Source organism: Heptranchias perlo, chromosome 6 (assembly GCF_035084215.1).
Source record: "Heptranchias perlo isolate sHepPer1 chromosome 6, sHepPer1.hap1, whole genome shotgun sequence".
Lineage (NCBI taxonomy): Eukaryota > Metazoa > Chordata > Chondrichthyes > Hexanchiformes > Hexanchidae > Heptranchias > Heptranchias perlo.
Genome location: NC_090330.1, coordinates 31,933,270 through 31,952,101, shown reverse-complemented (window position 1 = coordinate 31,952,101; position 18,832 = coordinate 31,933,270). Strand labels below are relative to the sequence as shown.

General features: G+C 43.4%; 1 protein-coding gene and 1 pseudogene across 1 annotated transcript in view; one reads left to right on the top strand and one right to left on the bottom strand.

Moving 5' to 3' along the window:
• LOC137322493 (putative nuclease HARBI1) overlaps positions 1-15,932 on the bottom strand; it is a 52,342-nt pseudogene extending 36,410 nt beyond the window's left edge.
• Positions 15,933-18,395: 2,463 nt separating this feature from the next.
• Positions 18,396-18,832, top strand: part of tnfrsf19 (tumor necrosis factor receptor superfamily, member 19) — a 68,727-nt gene continuing 68,290 nt past the window's right edge. Inside the window, exon 1 of the mRNA XM_067986052.1 lies at positions 18,396-18,630. The gene's annotated coding sequence lies outside the window, so the exon portion shown is untranslated. The remainder of the gene's footprint in view (positions 18,631-18,832) is intronic.

Below are 18,832 nucleotides of genomic sequence, written 5' to 3'. Positions count from 1 at the left end.
AGAATGTTATATGTTTCAATGAGATCACCTCTCATTCTTCTAAACTTCAGAGAGTATAGACCCATTCTACTCAATATCTCCTCATAGGACAACCCTCTTATCCCAGGAATTAATCTAGTGAACCTTCCTTGCACTGCCTCTAAGGCAAGTATACCCTTCCTTATATAAGGAGACCAAAACTGTACATAGTACTCCAGGTGAGGTCTCACCAAAGCCCTATACTTCCTTACTCTTGTACTCCAACACCCTTGCAATAAAGGCCAACTTCCTAATTGCTTGCTGTACCTGCATGCTAACTTTTTGCGTTTCTTGAATGAGGACACCCAAATCTCTCCAAACCCCAACATTTAATAGTTTCTCACCACTTAAAAATGTTCTCTTTTTCTATCCTTCCTACCAAAGTGAATAACCTTACATTTCCCCACATTATGCTCCATTTGCCAGCTTCTTGCCCACTCACTTAACCTGTCTATATCCCTTTGCAGACTCTTTGTGACTTCCTTACAGCTTACTTTCCCACCTAGCTTTGTATCGTCAGCAAACTTGGATACATTACACTTGGTCCCTTCATCTAAGTCATTAATATAAATTGTAAATAGCTGAGGCCCACGCACTGATCCTTATGGCACCCCACTGGTTACAGCCTGCCAACTTGAAAATGACCTGTTTATCCCTAATCTTTGTTTTCTGTCTGTTAGCCAATCCTCTATCCATGCTAATATATTACCCCCAGCCCTATGAGCCCTTCTGTGGCACCTTATCGAATGCCTTTTGAAAATCCAAATATACTACATCCACTGGTTCCCCTTTACGTCATCCCCTCTCATCCTAATCAGCAGCCTCTATGGGGAAGGTGATGTATTTCTGTCTCCTTGTAAAGAGGGCATCTGTCACCTGCCTGATGGTCATATGGATAGAAAACTGACTGATGTTGCCGATGTCACCTGTTGCAGCCTGGAATGAGCCGGTGGCTTAGAAGTTGATGGCCACCGTTACCTTCACAGCCTCTGGCAGTGTTGTGTGTGCCTCGGTGTTTGGCTCCAATTCCTGCTGTAACAGGTGGCATAGGTCAAAAGAAGATCGAAACGGTATCTTAACTGTTTCTAACACTTGAATGAACCTTGCATTTACAACTTTTTAAGCATGGCATTCTGTATCACTGTGACCACGGTGCTTTATCCCTCATCTTCCTCCTTGACCTCTGCAGTATTCAATATGGTCACCCACATCATCCTCCTCCAGCATTTCTCCTCTGTGCTCCACTTTAATGTTCTCTCATCATTCCATTCCTACCTGTCCTGCTGGAACCAATACATTTCCCCTAAAAGGTTCTCCTCCCATGCTTACATGGTCATCTCTGGTGTGCCCCAATGTTCCATCCTTGGCCTTTTATTTCTCATCTGAACCTCGGCGATGTTATCAATAAGCACGAAGTCAATTTTCATATGTATGTCAATAATAGCCAGCTTTATCTCTCCACCACGTCCCGTGATTCTAGGGCTCTTGCTGTGGTCTCTGGTTGCCAGTCCAGCATCAAATTGTAGATGAGCCAGAACTTTCTGCAGCTCAACATTGGCAATACTGAAACCATCCTGCCAGAAACTCTATCCCCCTTCCTGGGTGTCCACTGAAGCTCAATCTGATGGTGCATAACCTTGGTGTCCTCCTGGACCCCAAGCTTAGCTTCAGTCCATCATCACCTGCTTCCACCCATAAAATATCTCTCATCTCCAACCTTAGCTCACCCTTACGGCTGCTAAAACCATCTCTCAAGACTTTATCACCTCAAGACTTGACTTTTCCAATGCCCTCCATCGAACTCCTAAGCTTCACCCTACATCGACTAGAACACATCTCTGTTTCTGTTTGTTCCTCACTGTGCTGTACTATCAATGGCAGAACCTTCAGCTATTTCACCCCTACACTCTGGGATACCCACCTCAAGCTCTTCTGCCGTTCTCCTTAAAATCAACTCCTTTGACTGCACTTTTGGTCACCCCCACAAATTCCCTTCCCAGTCCTGCTAATCCACCCAGAACCGTGAAGCGCCGTGAATGTTTTACTTTGCCAAAGTCACTAGATAAGCGTAAGCTGTTTTTGTTCAGTTATTGATCTCCCTGGACTGAAGTGCCTCATCTGCCTTTGTAGTAGCAGCTGTATTCCAGCCAGTGTTGTCTATGCAGACAAGCTGATCCCAGCAAGCAGTAACCAATTAAAAGTGATCACCGGCTGGCCAGCTACCAAAATCCCATAAGGATATATATTTTAAAAAAGAGCACTTTACAATTTGAAGCTAAACAGGCCTCCAAACTGTCACAGTGTGTGAGGCCTAAAGAGAGATAAAGCAGAAGATAAAAAGAAGTGAAACACAATCAGCAAGAAGACAAAAAGGATCAGAACATGGGAAAGAAGTAGACACTTACAGGAAGAGAGAAGCACTTTTTTTGTCTGTGCTTAATACCATAGGCAGTCAATATGCATAAGTCTATCAGGGTGCAGTAATCTAGTGGTTGTGGTACTGGACTAGTAACCAGAGGATGTTAGCTCAAATCCCAACATGACAAGTTGTGAAATAAAATACAATAAATCTGGTAAATTGTTGTGCAATACGTTAGCCACATGTGACTAATTGGGAATCCAGATGTGGCTAATTGCATTTTTGATTAGTAAACAGAAAATGAGTCATCGGGCATGTGATTAAATACTCACATTCGCACGGCGTATGCATTTGTACTTTAATCTTTCTGTGCATTTGTTAGTAAAATGGTGAGACAAAAAGCAGAGTGAGTGTTTTCTGATCATTGTGTGCACTTTACTTCCTTGGTTACTGCTTATTGGTTACCTGCTATAATGGTGTGTTACACGGGTGAAAACGCTGGACAGCAGCACCATGGAAACGCCAGCATCGCTCGACCACTCGGAACAGCCACTCCAGGCAAGCCCAACCAATAATGAGCAGCTCCAACAGGGCACGTTATGGCAAAGGCCAAGTAGCATCCATTTGCGTTCTGGATGGAGAGCACGGGCAGGTCTGGCGCGTCTCGTTGTGCGAGTCAATGCTCACAGGAATCGCTCTGATGACGTCAAAGTACCGCTCGCAACTGCTGGACATAAACCTAAAGCTGCACTAAGATGTGCTGTGTTTGATAAATTCATGCCAGTATTCCAAACATTGGTGAAAGAGAAAGACTGCAAAGTTTCACCTCAATGGTGGTAGATGTTTGTTAAGTAAATTGGCCAAGTGGCAGAAAACAGAGAGTAGTGGTTGTTTTTCAGACTGGAGGGAAGTATACAGTGGTGTTCCCCAGGGGCCACTTCTCTTTTTGATATATATTATTGACCTGGACTTGGGTATACAGGATATAATTTCAAAATTTCCAGATGACACGGAACTCGGAAATGTGGTAAACAATGTGGAGGATAGTAACAGACTTCAGGAGGACATAGACTGGTGAAATGGGCAGACACATGGCAGATGAAATTTAATGCAGGAAAGTGTGAAGTGATACATTTAGGTAGGAAGAATGAGGAGAGGCAATATAAACTAGATGGTACAATTTTAAAGGGGATACATGAACAGAATGACCTGGGGGTGTATGTACACAAATCTTTGAAGGTGGCAGGATAAGTTGAGAAGGCTGTTAAAAAAGCATATGGATTCTTGGGCTTTATTAATAGAGGCATAGAGTGCAAAAGTAAGGAAGTTATGCTAAACCTTTATAAAACACTGGTTAGGCCTCAGTAGAAGTATTGTGTTCAATTCTTTGCACCACACTTTAGGAAGGATGTCAAGGCCTTAGAGAGGGTGCAGAAGAAATTTACTAGAATGGTACCATGGATGAGGGACTTCAGTTATGTGGAGAGACTGGAGAAGCTGGGATTGTTCTCCTTAGAACAGAGAAGGTTAAGAGAAGATTTGATAGAGGTGTTCAAAATCATGAACAGTTTTGATAGAGTAAATAAGGAGAAACTGTTTCCAGTGGCACTGGGTCGGTAACCAGAGAACACAGATTTAAGGTGATCGGCAAAAGAACCAGAGGCGACATGAGGAAACATTTTTTTACGCAGATAGTTGTAATGATCTGAAATGCACTGCCTGAAAGGGTGATGAAAGCAGATTCAATGATAACTTTCAAAAGGGAATTGGATAAAAACTTGAAGGGGAAAAATTTACAGGGCTATGGGGAAAGAGCAGGAGACTGGGACTGATTGGATAGCTCTTTCAAAGAGCCGGTACAGACATGATGGGCTGAATGGTCTCTTTCTGTCTGTAACATACTATGACAATATGATATTATAAATATACGCGTGGAGTACTTTTACCTGGATTGTGTGCAAGGCGTTTTCTTCTAAAATTAGTGCATGTGGCGAAAACAGTGTCATCATGGCCACACCTACTGTTCCTTCTCTATTGTCTCAATATCCTTCCAACAGTGTGGAATCCAAATCTCCATCATTACGCCTCACCATTTATATTTCATTCCTCTTGCCAAAAAACCTAGTATTCCATTGGCTTTCTTTATGGCTTCATCCACTTGAGGTGCTGCTTTTAATGTCTTGTGAACATGAACTTCTAAATCTCTCTGCTCTTCCACATCACCCAGCCCTCCCCATTCAAAGTATAATTATTACTTTTATTCTTTTTACCGAAATGTACCACCTAATAATCATTGACATTGAATTCTATCTGCCCCAGGTAGGATCTCCAGAATTGTGATCGCCTGCTGTGCCCTTCACAAATTTGCAACCCAGGAAGGGCTGTATTTTTAACATAGCTGAAGAAGAGGAGCTGGCTCTGGTAGATCCTGAACTTCAGGGAGCAGAATATCAGGATGACATCCGCGCAGAGGAATCCTCACTAGCAACTGCCAGGGGCATTAGAGGGCAGATACTCTCTGCAGTCTTTTCTTTGTGACTTGTTCTACCTGGGCACCACAGCCTGTAATTCTCCTGGGTGCCAATACGTGCCTTTCTATCACCTATTTTAGCGCTCCTTCTATGTGCCACCTGAGGACCAGGATTGTGGGAGACGGTTGGTGCCTCATGCTGTAAAGGAGGGTCATGGGACTGAGGTAGCTCTCGTCTCTCGTCTCATGGTACCTGGCCCCTGGCATGGAGCCACTGCTGGCTGTATCTCTGGAGGGTGCACCTGGCATTGTGATCTCGCTTCCCACCTTCCACAGGTATGGTACTCTGGAGAGGAAAGCCAAAGGCCTTCAGTCCTGAGAGATGGCTTCAGTCCTGAGAGATGGCAGTGTCATGCTAATGGACTCCAGCATTCGCCATTCCACTGGGCCCTGGATAAGTGGCTCCACTGATAACTTGGATGTCTGGTCTAATGGCAGATCCTGAAAGCCCTGAGACACAGCAGTCACCATGGTCCAGAAGCTGTGATCCATGTTGCACAGCAATCTGTCCCCTATTGCCCCCAAAGCTGCAATAGGGCGCTTCCATGGAGGTGGAGGCACCAACTGGTTCTTGGCTGCTGGGGATGTGCTGCAGATTTCACATGCTGCATTGGTGGCTGCAAGGAAGACAAATCTTCCATGATGTTGCCAGAAAGGAGAGCTCTGTACTTGACAGTCACACCTGTCAGTTGCTGCACATCTTGGGTGCCGTCTTTCAGATGAGACGTTAAATCAAGGCCCCGTCTGCCATCTCAGGTGGACGTAAAAAATTCACTATTTTGAAGAAGAGCAGGGTAGTTCTCCCTGGTGTCCTGGCCAACATTTATCCCTCAACCAACACCTAAAACAGATGATCTGGCCATTTATTTCATTGCTGTTTGTGGGACCTTGCTGTGTGCAAATTGGCTGCCGGGTTTCCTACATTATAACAGTGACTACATTTCAAAAGTACTTAATTGGCTTTAAAGTGCTTTGAGAAGTCCTGAGGTCGTGAAAGGCACTATATAAATGCAAATCTTTTTCTTTCTTTCTTTCTTGTCCACAGAACCTTCATGTAGGTCTGATGTTCCTCAAACATCCTTCTTTTATGGGTTCATCAACTCTAAAGCCATAGATAGCCTTCTCCTCACCTGGAGTACTGTGTACAGTTTTGGTCTCCTTACCTAAGAAAGGATGTACTTGCCATAGAGGCGGTGCAACAAAGGTTCACTAGATTGATTCCTGGGATGAGAGGGTTGTCCTGTGAGGAAAGATTGAGTAGAATGGGCCTATACTCTCTGGAGTTTAGAAGAATGAGAGGTGATCTCATTGAAACATATAAGATTCTGAGAGGGGTTGACAGGGTAGAATCATAGAATCATAGAAAGTTACAACACAGAAGGAGGCCATTCAGTAGATGCTGGGAGGCTGTTTACCCTGGCTAGAGAGTCTAGAACTAGGGGGCATAGTCGCAGGATAAGGGGTCGGCCATTTAGGACTGAGATGAGGAGAAATTTCTTCACTCAGAGGGTTGTGAATCTTTGGAATTCTCTACCCCAGAGGACTGTGGATGCTCAGTCGTTGGGTACATTCAAGGCTGAGATCAATAGACTTTTGGACTCTAGGGGAATCAAGGAATATGGGGATTGGGTGGGAAAGTGGAGTTGAGGTCAAAGATCAGCTATGATCGTATTGAATGGCGGAGCAGGCTCGAGGGGCCATATGGCCTACTCCTGCTCCTATTTCTTGTTATGTTCTTATGTTCCTCAGCCTTTGCTGTGATGGGGGCACATCCTCTCCCACTTCTCAGTCCTCCGTATCCCTCCTGCTCAGTGAATCACCAATTCCATACTATTACTATCTAATTCCTTCCAGGTGAAAGTTGTTGCCTTTGAGAGAAGAAGCAGGTGCCATAGGTGGTGAGTTGGAGGGGGTTGGCGCAGAAGATGATGGGGCTGGATGAAGTACAGTAGTTGGAAATATTGATTAGTTGGTTCTCAAATTCCTCTTCATCATCATCATCTCCATATGCACTGAGGCAGGAAAAAACTCCCCAGTCCCTCCTTCTCCTCCTCCACCTCTTATCATCTTTGTTATCTTCATCATCATCATCTTCCTCCAGCTGTGTCCCTTGTTGCTGGGGTGGATCTTCAGGAAAGGATGAAAGAAGGTAAGACTGGGTGAGCATTACCTCCTTAGGATTAAGAAAACAGAGGAAATGAGTGGAAGGTTGTAGCCATGTGGTGCTTCACAGGGATGGGAGGCCAACAATATAGGTGCTCAGTAACTAACCTGGCGCTGGCAAGATGACGCCGACCTCACCATCTCTCACAGCAAAAGCCAAGTGAGTGCCCACAAGCTGCATGGCTTTGTTCTCACAAGGGGTGAGGGGTTCAAAGGTGGGTATGACCCTTCCAGTGGCCTGTGGTTGGCATTGTACACCAATTATTCCTGCAAATTGATAAAGTGAATAAGGGTAAGGCTGGCAGTTGAGTGTGTGTCGAGTGGCATGAGAAAGGTGAAGTAATTGATGTGGGGGTATGAGGGTGCTAAAATGAAGGAAGGGGTTTTGGCAATGTGCAAGGCAATTCTTTTGTGTTAGGGGAGTGGTGTAGCCATAGTGCAGGATAGGGAGTTAGAGCTGCCCTTAACCATGGTGCAGCACGAAGGATTGATTGTGTAAGATAGTGAAAAGTGTGCTGTGCTCAGGGTGGGCAAAGAAGAAAGGGAGAGCAGATAGTGTGTTATCATGCATCCCTGATCAGGTCATTGAACTTCTTGCAGCACTGTTCTGCAGTCCTGTGGATGAAGGATTTGGCACTCAGTGCCAGTGCCGCCTCCCTTTGGGTGGCACAAGTGACAGTCCTGGCAGGTTTGGTGGAACACACACCCAAGAGTCTGTGTCTCCCATCTTCCAAGTGCTCAAGGAGGGTTTGGAGATCTGGATCAGTGAATTCCTGTGTTCTTTTCTTGGATGGAGCCCTGCCCTGCTGCCCTCTTGGTGCAGATGGCACTTGAGTGGTCATAATTCTGTCCAAGTATAATCAAAATCTTGGTAAGATGTGCAGGGAAGTCTTTTGTGAGAGAAATGAAACAATGAAGCACTGTTCCTGTCTCACCTGCTTGTGCCCAGAGTGCTGTTGAATTGTGCAGACTGAACAGTGCTTTAAAAGAGCTGCACAGAAGCTTCAGGGGGTTCAGCTGCTTACACTTGTTTTTCACAGGTTTTACACCAATATCTGCAGCAATAGGTATGCAAATGAGCATACCAGGGAAACTTGTGTATAACTCCCTCCACAGGCCACCAGTGAGGCAACAGTGGTGTAAATCACATTGAAGAAATTCTAGGCCTTCATCCATTTTTGCTAAAATTTAAGGTTAATCCTTTATTTCGTCTTTCCCTGCTTATAACTGGTCAATTTGATTTTCCTCCTCTACTTCCTTTATTCCTTCTGTACATTATCCCTTTTACTAAATTATTTTTTATTGTCATATTAACCTCATCTATTTCTACTTTCTGTACTTGCTCTTTCTGATTGCTAGCTCCATCCAATAGACAGAGCTAAGTGGTCCTGGAAACAACAGATGAGAGCATATCTGTTGTCCCACTACATCCAGTCAAGAATGGTGGTGGACAATCAGCAAGTAACAGGAGACGGAGAAGGTTCCATCATTCATCCAAGAGAAGAACACAGGAATTCACTGATCCAGATCTCCAAACCCTCCTTGAGCAGATGGAAGACAGGAAGCACAGACTCTTGGGTGTGTGTTCCACCATAACTGCCAGGACTGTCACTCATGCCACCCAGAGGGGGTTGGAACTGACACTGAGTGCCAAATCCTTCATCCTCAGGACTGAAGAACAGTGCTGCAAGAAGTTCAATGACCTGATCAAGGTTGGCATGGTAACACACTAACCATGCTCTCCCTTTCTTCTTTGCCAATAATTATTAGCACAATTATATTTATGGTAAGACACAGGCATAGACCTCTGATTCTCGAAATGGCAGGTGTTGATTATAAAGTCACATTGGCAGAGGTCTAGCAGCAGATCAACTGCCCGCCCTGTCAACAAGACAGCTATGTTTGGCACAGAAAGGAAGTAGCTAAAGGATGGGGGATATGAACATTTATTTTTGTTAATAGCTTTGCTATTTTAATAAACAAGATTGAGCTACACAATTAAGAACCAGCATGGTTACCCTATATCACAGTACTGCCTCAGGACTGATAATGGCATCATCAAGTACTCTGAAGGTGGCCATCAGAATATCTGATGATGTCCTGACAAACCTACAGTTGTAATACAATAATTACAATCTAATTATGTTGTGCAGTATATAGTAGCCAGTGACAGACAAAGGAGTTGTGGACTAATAAGTTTTTACAAATAGCTCTATCTATTTTGTCATTATTGACTTTGAAAGAAAGAGAATCGAGACTTGGTAACAATTTACTTACGTCGGTCTCCTATTATTGTGTATCATTGTACAATTTCATTAAAGTATTATATTTTTAATAAACAGTGAGAGAGGCAAGGTAATGGACAGACAAAAAGTTACACCAATCTTTTGTGCAGTGTTAGAATCTGAATAGACAGAATTGATCTTTAACCTGGAATAGTTCCAGTCTATTTTGCGCATAGGAGAGAATCTAAAGGCAGTGACCCAGCAGCTGCAGCAGCTGTGCCAGAACTGATGGTGGCAGCTGCTAAAAGCTGGCATTCATTCTCAGAAATATTGCCAATGAAGCACTCTGAGAGCCAGATGTTTGGAGTAGAAGAACTTTGTTGATACATTCCAGTTAAGAGTCTCACTTTGAGGGTTCAAAGGCTTCCTCTCACTCTCCCAGGCGTAAATGCCAAGAGATTTAGGAAAATTGAGCCAGCAGTAAAAGGCAGACTACAGACTATTTACAGGACAATGCTAGATGTTGATTGCAAATCTCGTTGTTTTGAATAATCCAGTATTTTGTTCCATTTATGTCAACATTTAATTGAAACTTGGATCCTTTGCAAATCCTTCAGTATGCAGGGAGGGTACAAATCCAATTTGAATGCCCTTCAATGGTGTTGGCAAAATCTTATGCCCTTTGGGTATCAGCCCTGGTTCAGTGGTAGCCTTCTTGCCTCTGAGTTAGAAATTTGTGACTTCACTCCCCACTCCAGAGACTTGAGCACATAATCTAGGCTGATATTTTGATGCAGTACTGAGGAAGTACTGCACTGTTGGAGGCGCCATCTTTTGGATGAGATGTTAAACCAAGGCCCTGTCTGCCCTACCAAGAGGGAGCCTGCCACTGCGAAGCCAGAAAATTCTGGGGCTGCACCACCAGAAGAGGGGGCCACCAAGATAAAGGGGGTGGAAAAGCCACAGAGAAGACTGCAACAATTTTTTTAGACCTCGGCCAAACTGTTGGGGCCTCTACTTCCATCTGACACTTTGGGGCCTTTCCGCCACTAATCCAGGGACTACTGTCAGACTTCTTCTGACAGTTCCAGGGAGTGGCAGTAATAGCAATGGATACAGGAAAATCTAGCAGGGATGAGAAAGAAGTAAGCAGTCGCAGTCCCGCGAAGGGCAAGAAGGGTAATTAAGGTTGGGGTGGGGACATGGCGATAGGCCTGATTTTGTCTCATTTTCTATAACTATCCATTTTCTAATTTCAGGCAGGATAACAGAGGAAAATACAGCACATTGGCCTGGAGTTTCCTTATGATTTTCGCCCAAATAACAGCTTAATCTGGGCGGAATCAAATAGCGCAGAAGATTGCAGAATTTTAAGCGTAAATGAGTTGCGCCCATAACAACTTTACGCTCGAGTATCCGCCATCTTTTATGTTAGTTCAACAGACCCTTTCCCTGGAGCAGTCCCCGCCCACAAAAATGGTCATGCCCCAAGGTCGGAAAGGCAAGTTTCCGCTGATTGCATTCATTCAGGGGGTTCATCACATTGAGCCCAGATTCTCAGGCGCACAGGCAGCCGTGGTCACATGAATCCAGCGTTAATCGCCTGACCAGCAATGACCAGCAGCCAAGTAAAAAGTAAGACCAAGAGCATTAAATTAGTCAATTGATCTGCCCTGCTCTGCTGCAGATCAGTTAGTTAAAAAATTGAAGAATGGCTCACTTCCTGACAATCCCACTCTTTGCAATTCTGGAGGATGCCCTGTTCCAGTCACGAATCGATTATGATCGATTATGCTCCTTGATTGCATTGAGTCATGTGAGATTTTACATTCGGGCTTATGCTAATGAGTTTGCGCAGAAACTTCAGCGTAACATCTCTGCGGCAAAACCAGGGCAACGTCCAGCGCTTCCTGGCTGCATTTTGCCGATAGTGTCCCCTAGTGGAAACTCCACTCCATTGTGTATAACTCATTTTGTAATTTCTGAGCTGCCTCCTATCATTCCGCTGCCCTTCTAAATTTGGTATCATCTGCTAATTTGACCATTTTGCTTTGAGTTTCTAAATTCAAGTCATTTATGCAAATTAGAAATAGTAGTGATCCCAACACCAAGCCCTGGGGTACCCCACTCAGTACTATCCCCTCTCTCCAAAATTGCTCCTCTAAGAAGTATCTGTTGTTTTCTATCATTCAGCCAATTTCTTATCCATTCCCAAGTTTTACCCTGAATCCCCAAAGATTGGAGTTTAACTAGTAGCCTGTCATGTGAAGCTTTATCAAATACATTTTTGGAAGCCTAAGAACACAATGTCTTGGGGTTTTACTCCAGGGACCTTAGTTTGTCAATTCCTCAAAGAAATCAAGAAGGATGATCTTCACTGTCCAAAGCTGTGTTGACTGCTTTTTCTAGGTTATTATTGCCCAGATAATCCTCAGATTTACTCCTGATAATTGATTCAATTATTCTACTCTGAATTGCAGTAAGACTAATAAATCTGTAGTTGTCTGTGTCTGTTTTGACTCCCTTTCTGTTTCCAATCTACTGGTGCCTCCCCAGTGTACAGTAACTCCTTCATAATGATTCCATGACACGCAGTGAAACCACCCAAAATCTAATTACCAGCACAGGTAGAGACTAGTAGACTTCTCTAACAATAGAACACACTTCACTCATAGCACTAACGTATGTACAGAAGTATAAGCACCTTGAAGCACTCACTTACACTGATTAAATTAAAACAACATCTTATTTTGGTTAATCACTTCTAACAAGCTACAAGAAACAAATTTATACCAAATTTAACGCAGAAGTAATATAAACTCAGCATAAAGCTTAGCAGCACAGAAACAGCACCGGTCTAGTAGCTGGAGGGGAAATATACCCCAGAATTCAAACCAAATAGAAACTGTTTAATTACCAACATATGTACAGCCAAATCAAGATAAAAACAATCCCAATAGAAGCAATTTCTGGCACTGCCCCGATGTATGTAAATTATTATCAAACCCCAATTTCACTCCTTACATGGTCAATAGTGGTATCATCAGACCTGTTTATGAAAGTCCACTTATCCACAACTCATCTGTCAGTCACTGTTATATACAATAAAATCCCATTATAATTACTGTGTTACCACAGCAATGGAGTCAGTCAAAGCAAAAATTATCTTTCTTTTCTATATAAGAGTTATTAAAAACTCATACTAAAAAAAGCTTAGAAGTGTACAATAAATAATAAATGTATGATTGAATGGCAATCATCTCATTCTGGACTATAATTATTATAGACACTTTCTATAACCTACTTTGTTAAAACTTTTTTATTATGATCTAGACTTAAGTCCAGAAATTATTTTCATTTTTAAGAGTTAGAAATGAAGACTAGGCTCAATTCCTTTCGAGCTTAAAACAAAAATGCACCTAATAAGGTTTTCAAATAACAAGGGGTATATTATTAAATCTAAGTGTATGCCTAATGCTGGGAATTTTCTTGGAGGTTCTTATGATCGTCCACAGTAACTTTGGTGAAAGATCGCTGTTTACAAATTGGGTGCCCACCGATCTTCCGTCCACTCCAGCCGATCAGGAGAATCCCAGAGGAAATTCCTAATTTTTAGAAAACATGCTAAGGTGTCTATAGGAAAACATACTTGCTACAGAAACATTTTAGTTACTTTAACACCTTGGCCTAGAATTTCCTTATTCTGATTTACACCGCTACTGCCCTATTAACAAAAACATTGCGGCTGCCAGTGGCCTGCAGAGGGAGTGGTGGGCAAGTTTCCTGCATATGCTTATTTGCATACCCATTGGTGCAGGCATTGGTGTAAAACCCATGTAAAATGGGTGTAAGAGGCTGAACAACCAGGAAATTTCTATGCAGCCTTTTTAAAGCATTGTTTCGCTGTGCTGTTCAGCAGCACTCTGGGAACAACCAGGTGAGACAGGAACAGTGCTTCACTCCTTCATTTCTCTCAAATTATTTCACCGCATGCAGAAACAAGATTTTGATTATACTTGGTCAAGTGACATCTGTCCAAGAGGGCAGCAGGCCAGGGCTCCATCCAGAAGAAGCACATAGAACTTCACTGATACACACCTCCAAGTCCTCCTTGAGAAGATTGAAGGCAGGAGGTACAAACTCCTGTGTGTGTGTTCCACCAAACCTGCCAGGACTGTCAAAGGACAATGGTCATGGTTGTCAGAAGCCAATTGTCGCAGCCCCAGGACATTAATGATGGATTTCCTTGGGGCAACATCCTTGGTCCAATTATCTTCAGCTGCTTCATCAATGACCTTCTCTTCATCATAAGTTTCGGAGTGGTGCTGTTCGCTGACAATGTTTCAATATTTCACTCCATTCACAACTCCTCTGGTAATGAAGAGCCCATGCCAGCCTACAGGACAACATCCAGGCTTGGGCTGACAAGTGGCAGGTAAGATTCACACCATATAAGTGCCAGATAATGACTATCTCCAAAGACAGAAGGCCCAACTATCATCCCTTGACCTTCGATGGTGCCAACATCGTCAAATCGACCACCATCAATATCCCGGGGGGCACTGTTGACCAGAAGCTTAACTGGACCTGCCATATCAACAACATGGATACAAGAGCAGAGCAGAGGTTGGATACCCTGCAATAGATGCCTTACCTCCTGACTTTTAATACCTCTCCACCATTTACAAGGCTCAAGTAGGAGTGTGATGGAATACTCACAACTTGTCTGGTTGGGTGCAGCCACAACAACACTCAAGAAGCTCAACGCTATCCATGATAAAGCAATCCGCTTCATCACTATTCCACCACTGATCTCTGTATCCAGCCCTATAGACTACCAGCGTACTGTGGCGACAGGATAGTCACTAAGCTTACTTCAACAGCACCTCCTTGCCCTGCCACTTCTACCACTTGTAAACAATTTTACAACACCAAGTTATAGTCCAGCAATTTTATTTTAAATTCACTCTCCGAAAGCTTGTGAATTTAAAATAAAATTGCTGGACTATAACTTGGTGTTGTAAAATTGTTTACAATTGTCAACCCCAGTCCATCACCGGCATCTCCACATCACTTCTACCACTGAGAAGGATATGATCAACAACATCATGCGAATGCCGTCACCTCCACGTTCCCCTCCAAGCCACACACCATTATCGCTAGGACATAGAACGCATTTTCTTCGTTATCACTGGAATTCCCTACTAGCACTACTGTGTGAGCACCAGCCCCACAAGGATTGTAACAAATAAAGGAGAAAGCCCTTTAACCTTTCAAGGCAACTAGTGATCGGCAATAAATGTAGCCTTGCCAGCATCACCCGCATCCTGAGAACAAATTTTAAAAATCACTTTTGATCTAAATCAACAGACTCAGCAGCTCCTTCGTATCTTCCTGTTCTTTTCTTCATGTTCCTGATTCCCATCAAATCTGATATTGTTGCTTCCTGGTGATGGCAACTTTCCCTGCGGCTGCACTGAAGTATTTTTTCAAGTGTGAGGCAATCAGTCTCTCTTAACCCTGTGCTGCCTGCTGTGGTATTTCTTCACTAGAACTCAAATCTAACAAAACTGCAATACTTTATTCCAAGAGCATTATAAAATATTCAATACTGCTGACATGCTGGAGTTCCAACACGCTGCGTCACAAATAGGTACACGTACGTTTTCACAGTATAGTGAGTTATTTGTTTTAACCATGCTATCCAGGCCAGCACCCTGTGGAGAGCAGATGTTTCCTCACAAGAACAACAAAAAAATCAGATTGCAGTGGTCCTTTTCTACTGCAGGTCCTGGTTTTGTGACCAGGACAACAACAACAACTTGCATTTATATAGCACCTTTAATGTAGTACAACATCCCAAGGCACTTCACAGGAGCGATTATCAAACAAATTTGACACCGAGCCACATAAGGAGATATTAGGAGAGGTTATCAAAAGCTTGGTCAAAGAAGCACCTCTTGCCAGAACCATGAGTAAACACAGGCCAGCTGTGCACACAGGGCACAATGACAGGGCAGCATCTCAATAAAGGGCTGTGGATTTTTCACAGGAAGACCTGCTGGAAGAGATGGAAAGGAGGGACAGACTCCTGGATATGCCAGGCAGCAAGCCATCTAGGAGTGCCCAATGACACGTGTGTCATATATGGCACCCTGCACCCTAGGGAATCCAACAATGTGGTAGAACTCCTTAGCTCTCTCCCGCTGCTGCCTGGATGTGGTGCCAAAGTTGATGAACTCTGCAGCTCTGTTGACGAATGCGCCCATGACCTGTCGAATGGCTGCCCTAACCGCCCTCTGGCTGATGTTGCACAGATTCCGTGTGGCACCTTGAAAGGATCTGGTGCCAAAAAATTCAGGGCAGTGGTCATTATCGTAGCGACAGACAGACCTATTCTGGCAATGGAATGAGGCAGATGTGCAATGGTAGCCTTGGACAATCGCACCCTTTGAACACAGAACTCCTCCGAGAGGTTCTCAAAGGACTTGTGCTGCCTGTAGACATGCTGTTGAGGGTAACACCTAGTGGGTTGGTGTCTTCTGCCATGCTGTCTTATTCTCCTCACCTCCAAGCAAGACTGCTCCTCCTCCTCCATAAGAATGGTAGAGAGACGTATGCCCATGGGGAATGCCATGCCTTCTCCAGAGTCATTCTGGGAATGTGGTTGGGGAAATCGAAAAATATGGGGGTGGGATGAGATTACAGCACTTTGGGGGAGTCAAGTGCAAGTCCCAGTGAGCAAAGGTGTGAAAAGAAGCGATTAAAAAAAAGTCTGTGGAGCCAGAAATTCAGAAGCAAAGTCTGGGGTTCTTCAAAGCTCTCAAACTTCTCACTTCCACCTGAATCAGGTGAATGGGGGAACAGCTGTGCATGTTTTGTTTCGGTCTAACTATCCCAGAGTGCAATAGTGGCGTAAAAACAAAAAAATTCCCAGGCACAGTACCACCTGGTGAATGGCACTCCAATGAAAATGAACCCTGGGCTCGGGTGGGTGGATCGTTAAAACTAACAAAAGGGTTGAGGAAATTGTGTCTCACCCAATAACACTGCAAAGGCAGTGTAATGCGCTAAACATGAGTTTCCTCAATCTTTTTTAATGTAGTAATGGCGTTAGTGCTTAAGATAGCAAGGAAGTTCATGGGATTTGAAAACCATGCTTCAATGTTGGAAAAACTGCAGTATAACTGAGATTTTAGTCACTTTGGGCTGCTCTCAGGTACTGGGGCAGAGGCCTGGGAATGTGTTACCTTTCAGTCCTCTCAGCTGAGGATGGTAGTTGGAATAAATGGAATAAGGGGAAAATAAATAACTCATAAAATTTATGCTCTTAAAATATTGAACACTAACATTTTTCTACACTATTGTAATCTGAACAAAAAGACTGAAATGCAATTAATTCACCGAAAGGATCAATCTCAATGCCTGCATGTAGACATTTGTATTATAGATGTGCCAACTCATTTCTCCTTCAGTCAGCAACATCAACCAGTTAATCAGGCTTTTGCAGTTCACCTAACCAATTGAACAAGTATCACAGAAAACAATAGGCTACATTTCAGATGTTTTTGTTTATTTGCTGGAGTATGATTTTGAAAGACTATACGGTTAGTTCATTCATATCTTTGAAAGGGAGCAGAACAAATACAGGTCCAAAATCCAGAACAAGCATAGTTTTAGATCTCAAGGCTTTTATTACAATTATTCTTCAGCAAGGGTGTGTTATCATATATTGCTTCCTAATATACATTATACACGACAAAATGTAGCAGGTATTATACTTTAAAGAGTATTTGGATATGTACTTGAAAATGAAAAATTTACAGGGCTATGGGGAAAGAGCTGGGGAGTGGGACTAATTGGATAGTTCTTTCAAAGAGCTGGCACAGGCATGATGAGTCAAATGGCCACCCTCTGTGCTGTATGATTCAATGATGAGTGGCTTGAAGACATCCCAAGCAACTAGATCTGGTATTTGCCAGTTATTTTCAGGTGGATTGCAACAGTTGCCACTGTGTGGATATCTAACACTGTTTTGACTTAACTGCCATAACTTGGTGATTTTCTTCAATTGGTTGTGTTGACATGAAGAAATTATTCTTCTATAAAATGCCTGGTGTTGACTAACAAATCCTGCAACTTGTGTTCATATAAGCTAGAAAATAGAAAAACATTTTCTATCATGATTCCAAACGACATTTAAAGTTCCCTTGACAGCTCATTGAGTGAATAGTTAAGCTACACAGAACAGAAAGATCCCAGGTTCATTCCCGGTCTGTGTTGAGCTAAATGTCTGAGCCAGAGTGGCTGTAGGAGCATGAGGCATCCCTGGTTAAGGAGAGGAATATCACCAGGATTCCCACTTTTGACTACCATCTAACTATCCCTACTGGAAGTGTGCACATTTGGACATTGGATCAGGACAAGATCAGGTTTTGAAGTTCCTTGCAGTCAAATAGGCTGCCGACACTCATTGTCAAGGCTCACACATGACCAATGATCACTTGGGCAAGATACTGGAGGGCAACCAGACCTACACTTCAGCTGGAAGTCAACACCTTCAGAGCAGGGAAAGGGGCAAAAAGCTGGCAGAGAATAATCAGTGAGAAAAATACTAAAGCCAAATGCCCATATATAAAGCCCTGCCAATGTCAACAATGATGAAAATTGTCACCATCCCAATTTTTGCCCATTATGTAAGCAATGAGTTATAGATTGTTCTTTATATGCACCTTTGAGTGGCTATCTACAACTTTGCATGTATTCCGACTCATTGCAGGTGGCAATATTCAATACAATGCAGTTTCAACAATAAGAATCTTGCAGCCGTTATTATAGTTCTAAATAAGTGCGTCCACGCATTCATATTGATTCAACGAAATGTTTAAAGATGTATGTATTGGCAATAAACGAGACACTGTATCTAGCTGAGTATGCGTGTATCTTTGTCCAGTGCTAGTCAGGATTACGTTCTCAATTTAAGCAGGCATGTGTGCAAACCCAGTCTGAAGAAGGATTAAAGTTTTGTTCTATACCATTACCAACTTTCCCCAGGATGCCTCATTCCTAACCAATCCCTTTGCAGTCTGAAGTTTAGATGATGTCATGGGATCTGAAGACCGAGATGAAAGGGATAGACTAACCCCTGGCGCTGAGAAGTGCTTCACACACAGTCTGAAACTCTCAAACACTCCAGAGCCCAGCGATTAGACTCAGATAAAACACCACACAGCGCAGGAAGTCTGGCACGGCTCGGTTGCTTTTTTGGGACTGCAAGGCACAAGAAAGGCGTTCGCATCCGAAGGACAACAAAAAAAAAGGAGTCGACTTTCGAGGTACACAGGAGCATTAAATGGGGTCCGCGATCTAACTCTGCGATCGGTACTATACCTGTTTAAATACTGACGGTCCGCAGCAGCCTTTGATCGCGCAGTGATCTCCGATCAGATTACCAGAGTCTGATGGCCGTGGCTGCTCCCTTTGAAGTGGCGGGTTTACATTGCATTGAAATGTTGCACGGCGATCAGAGAGTTCGGC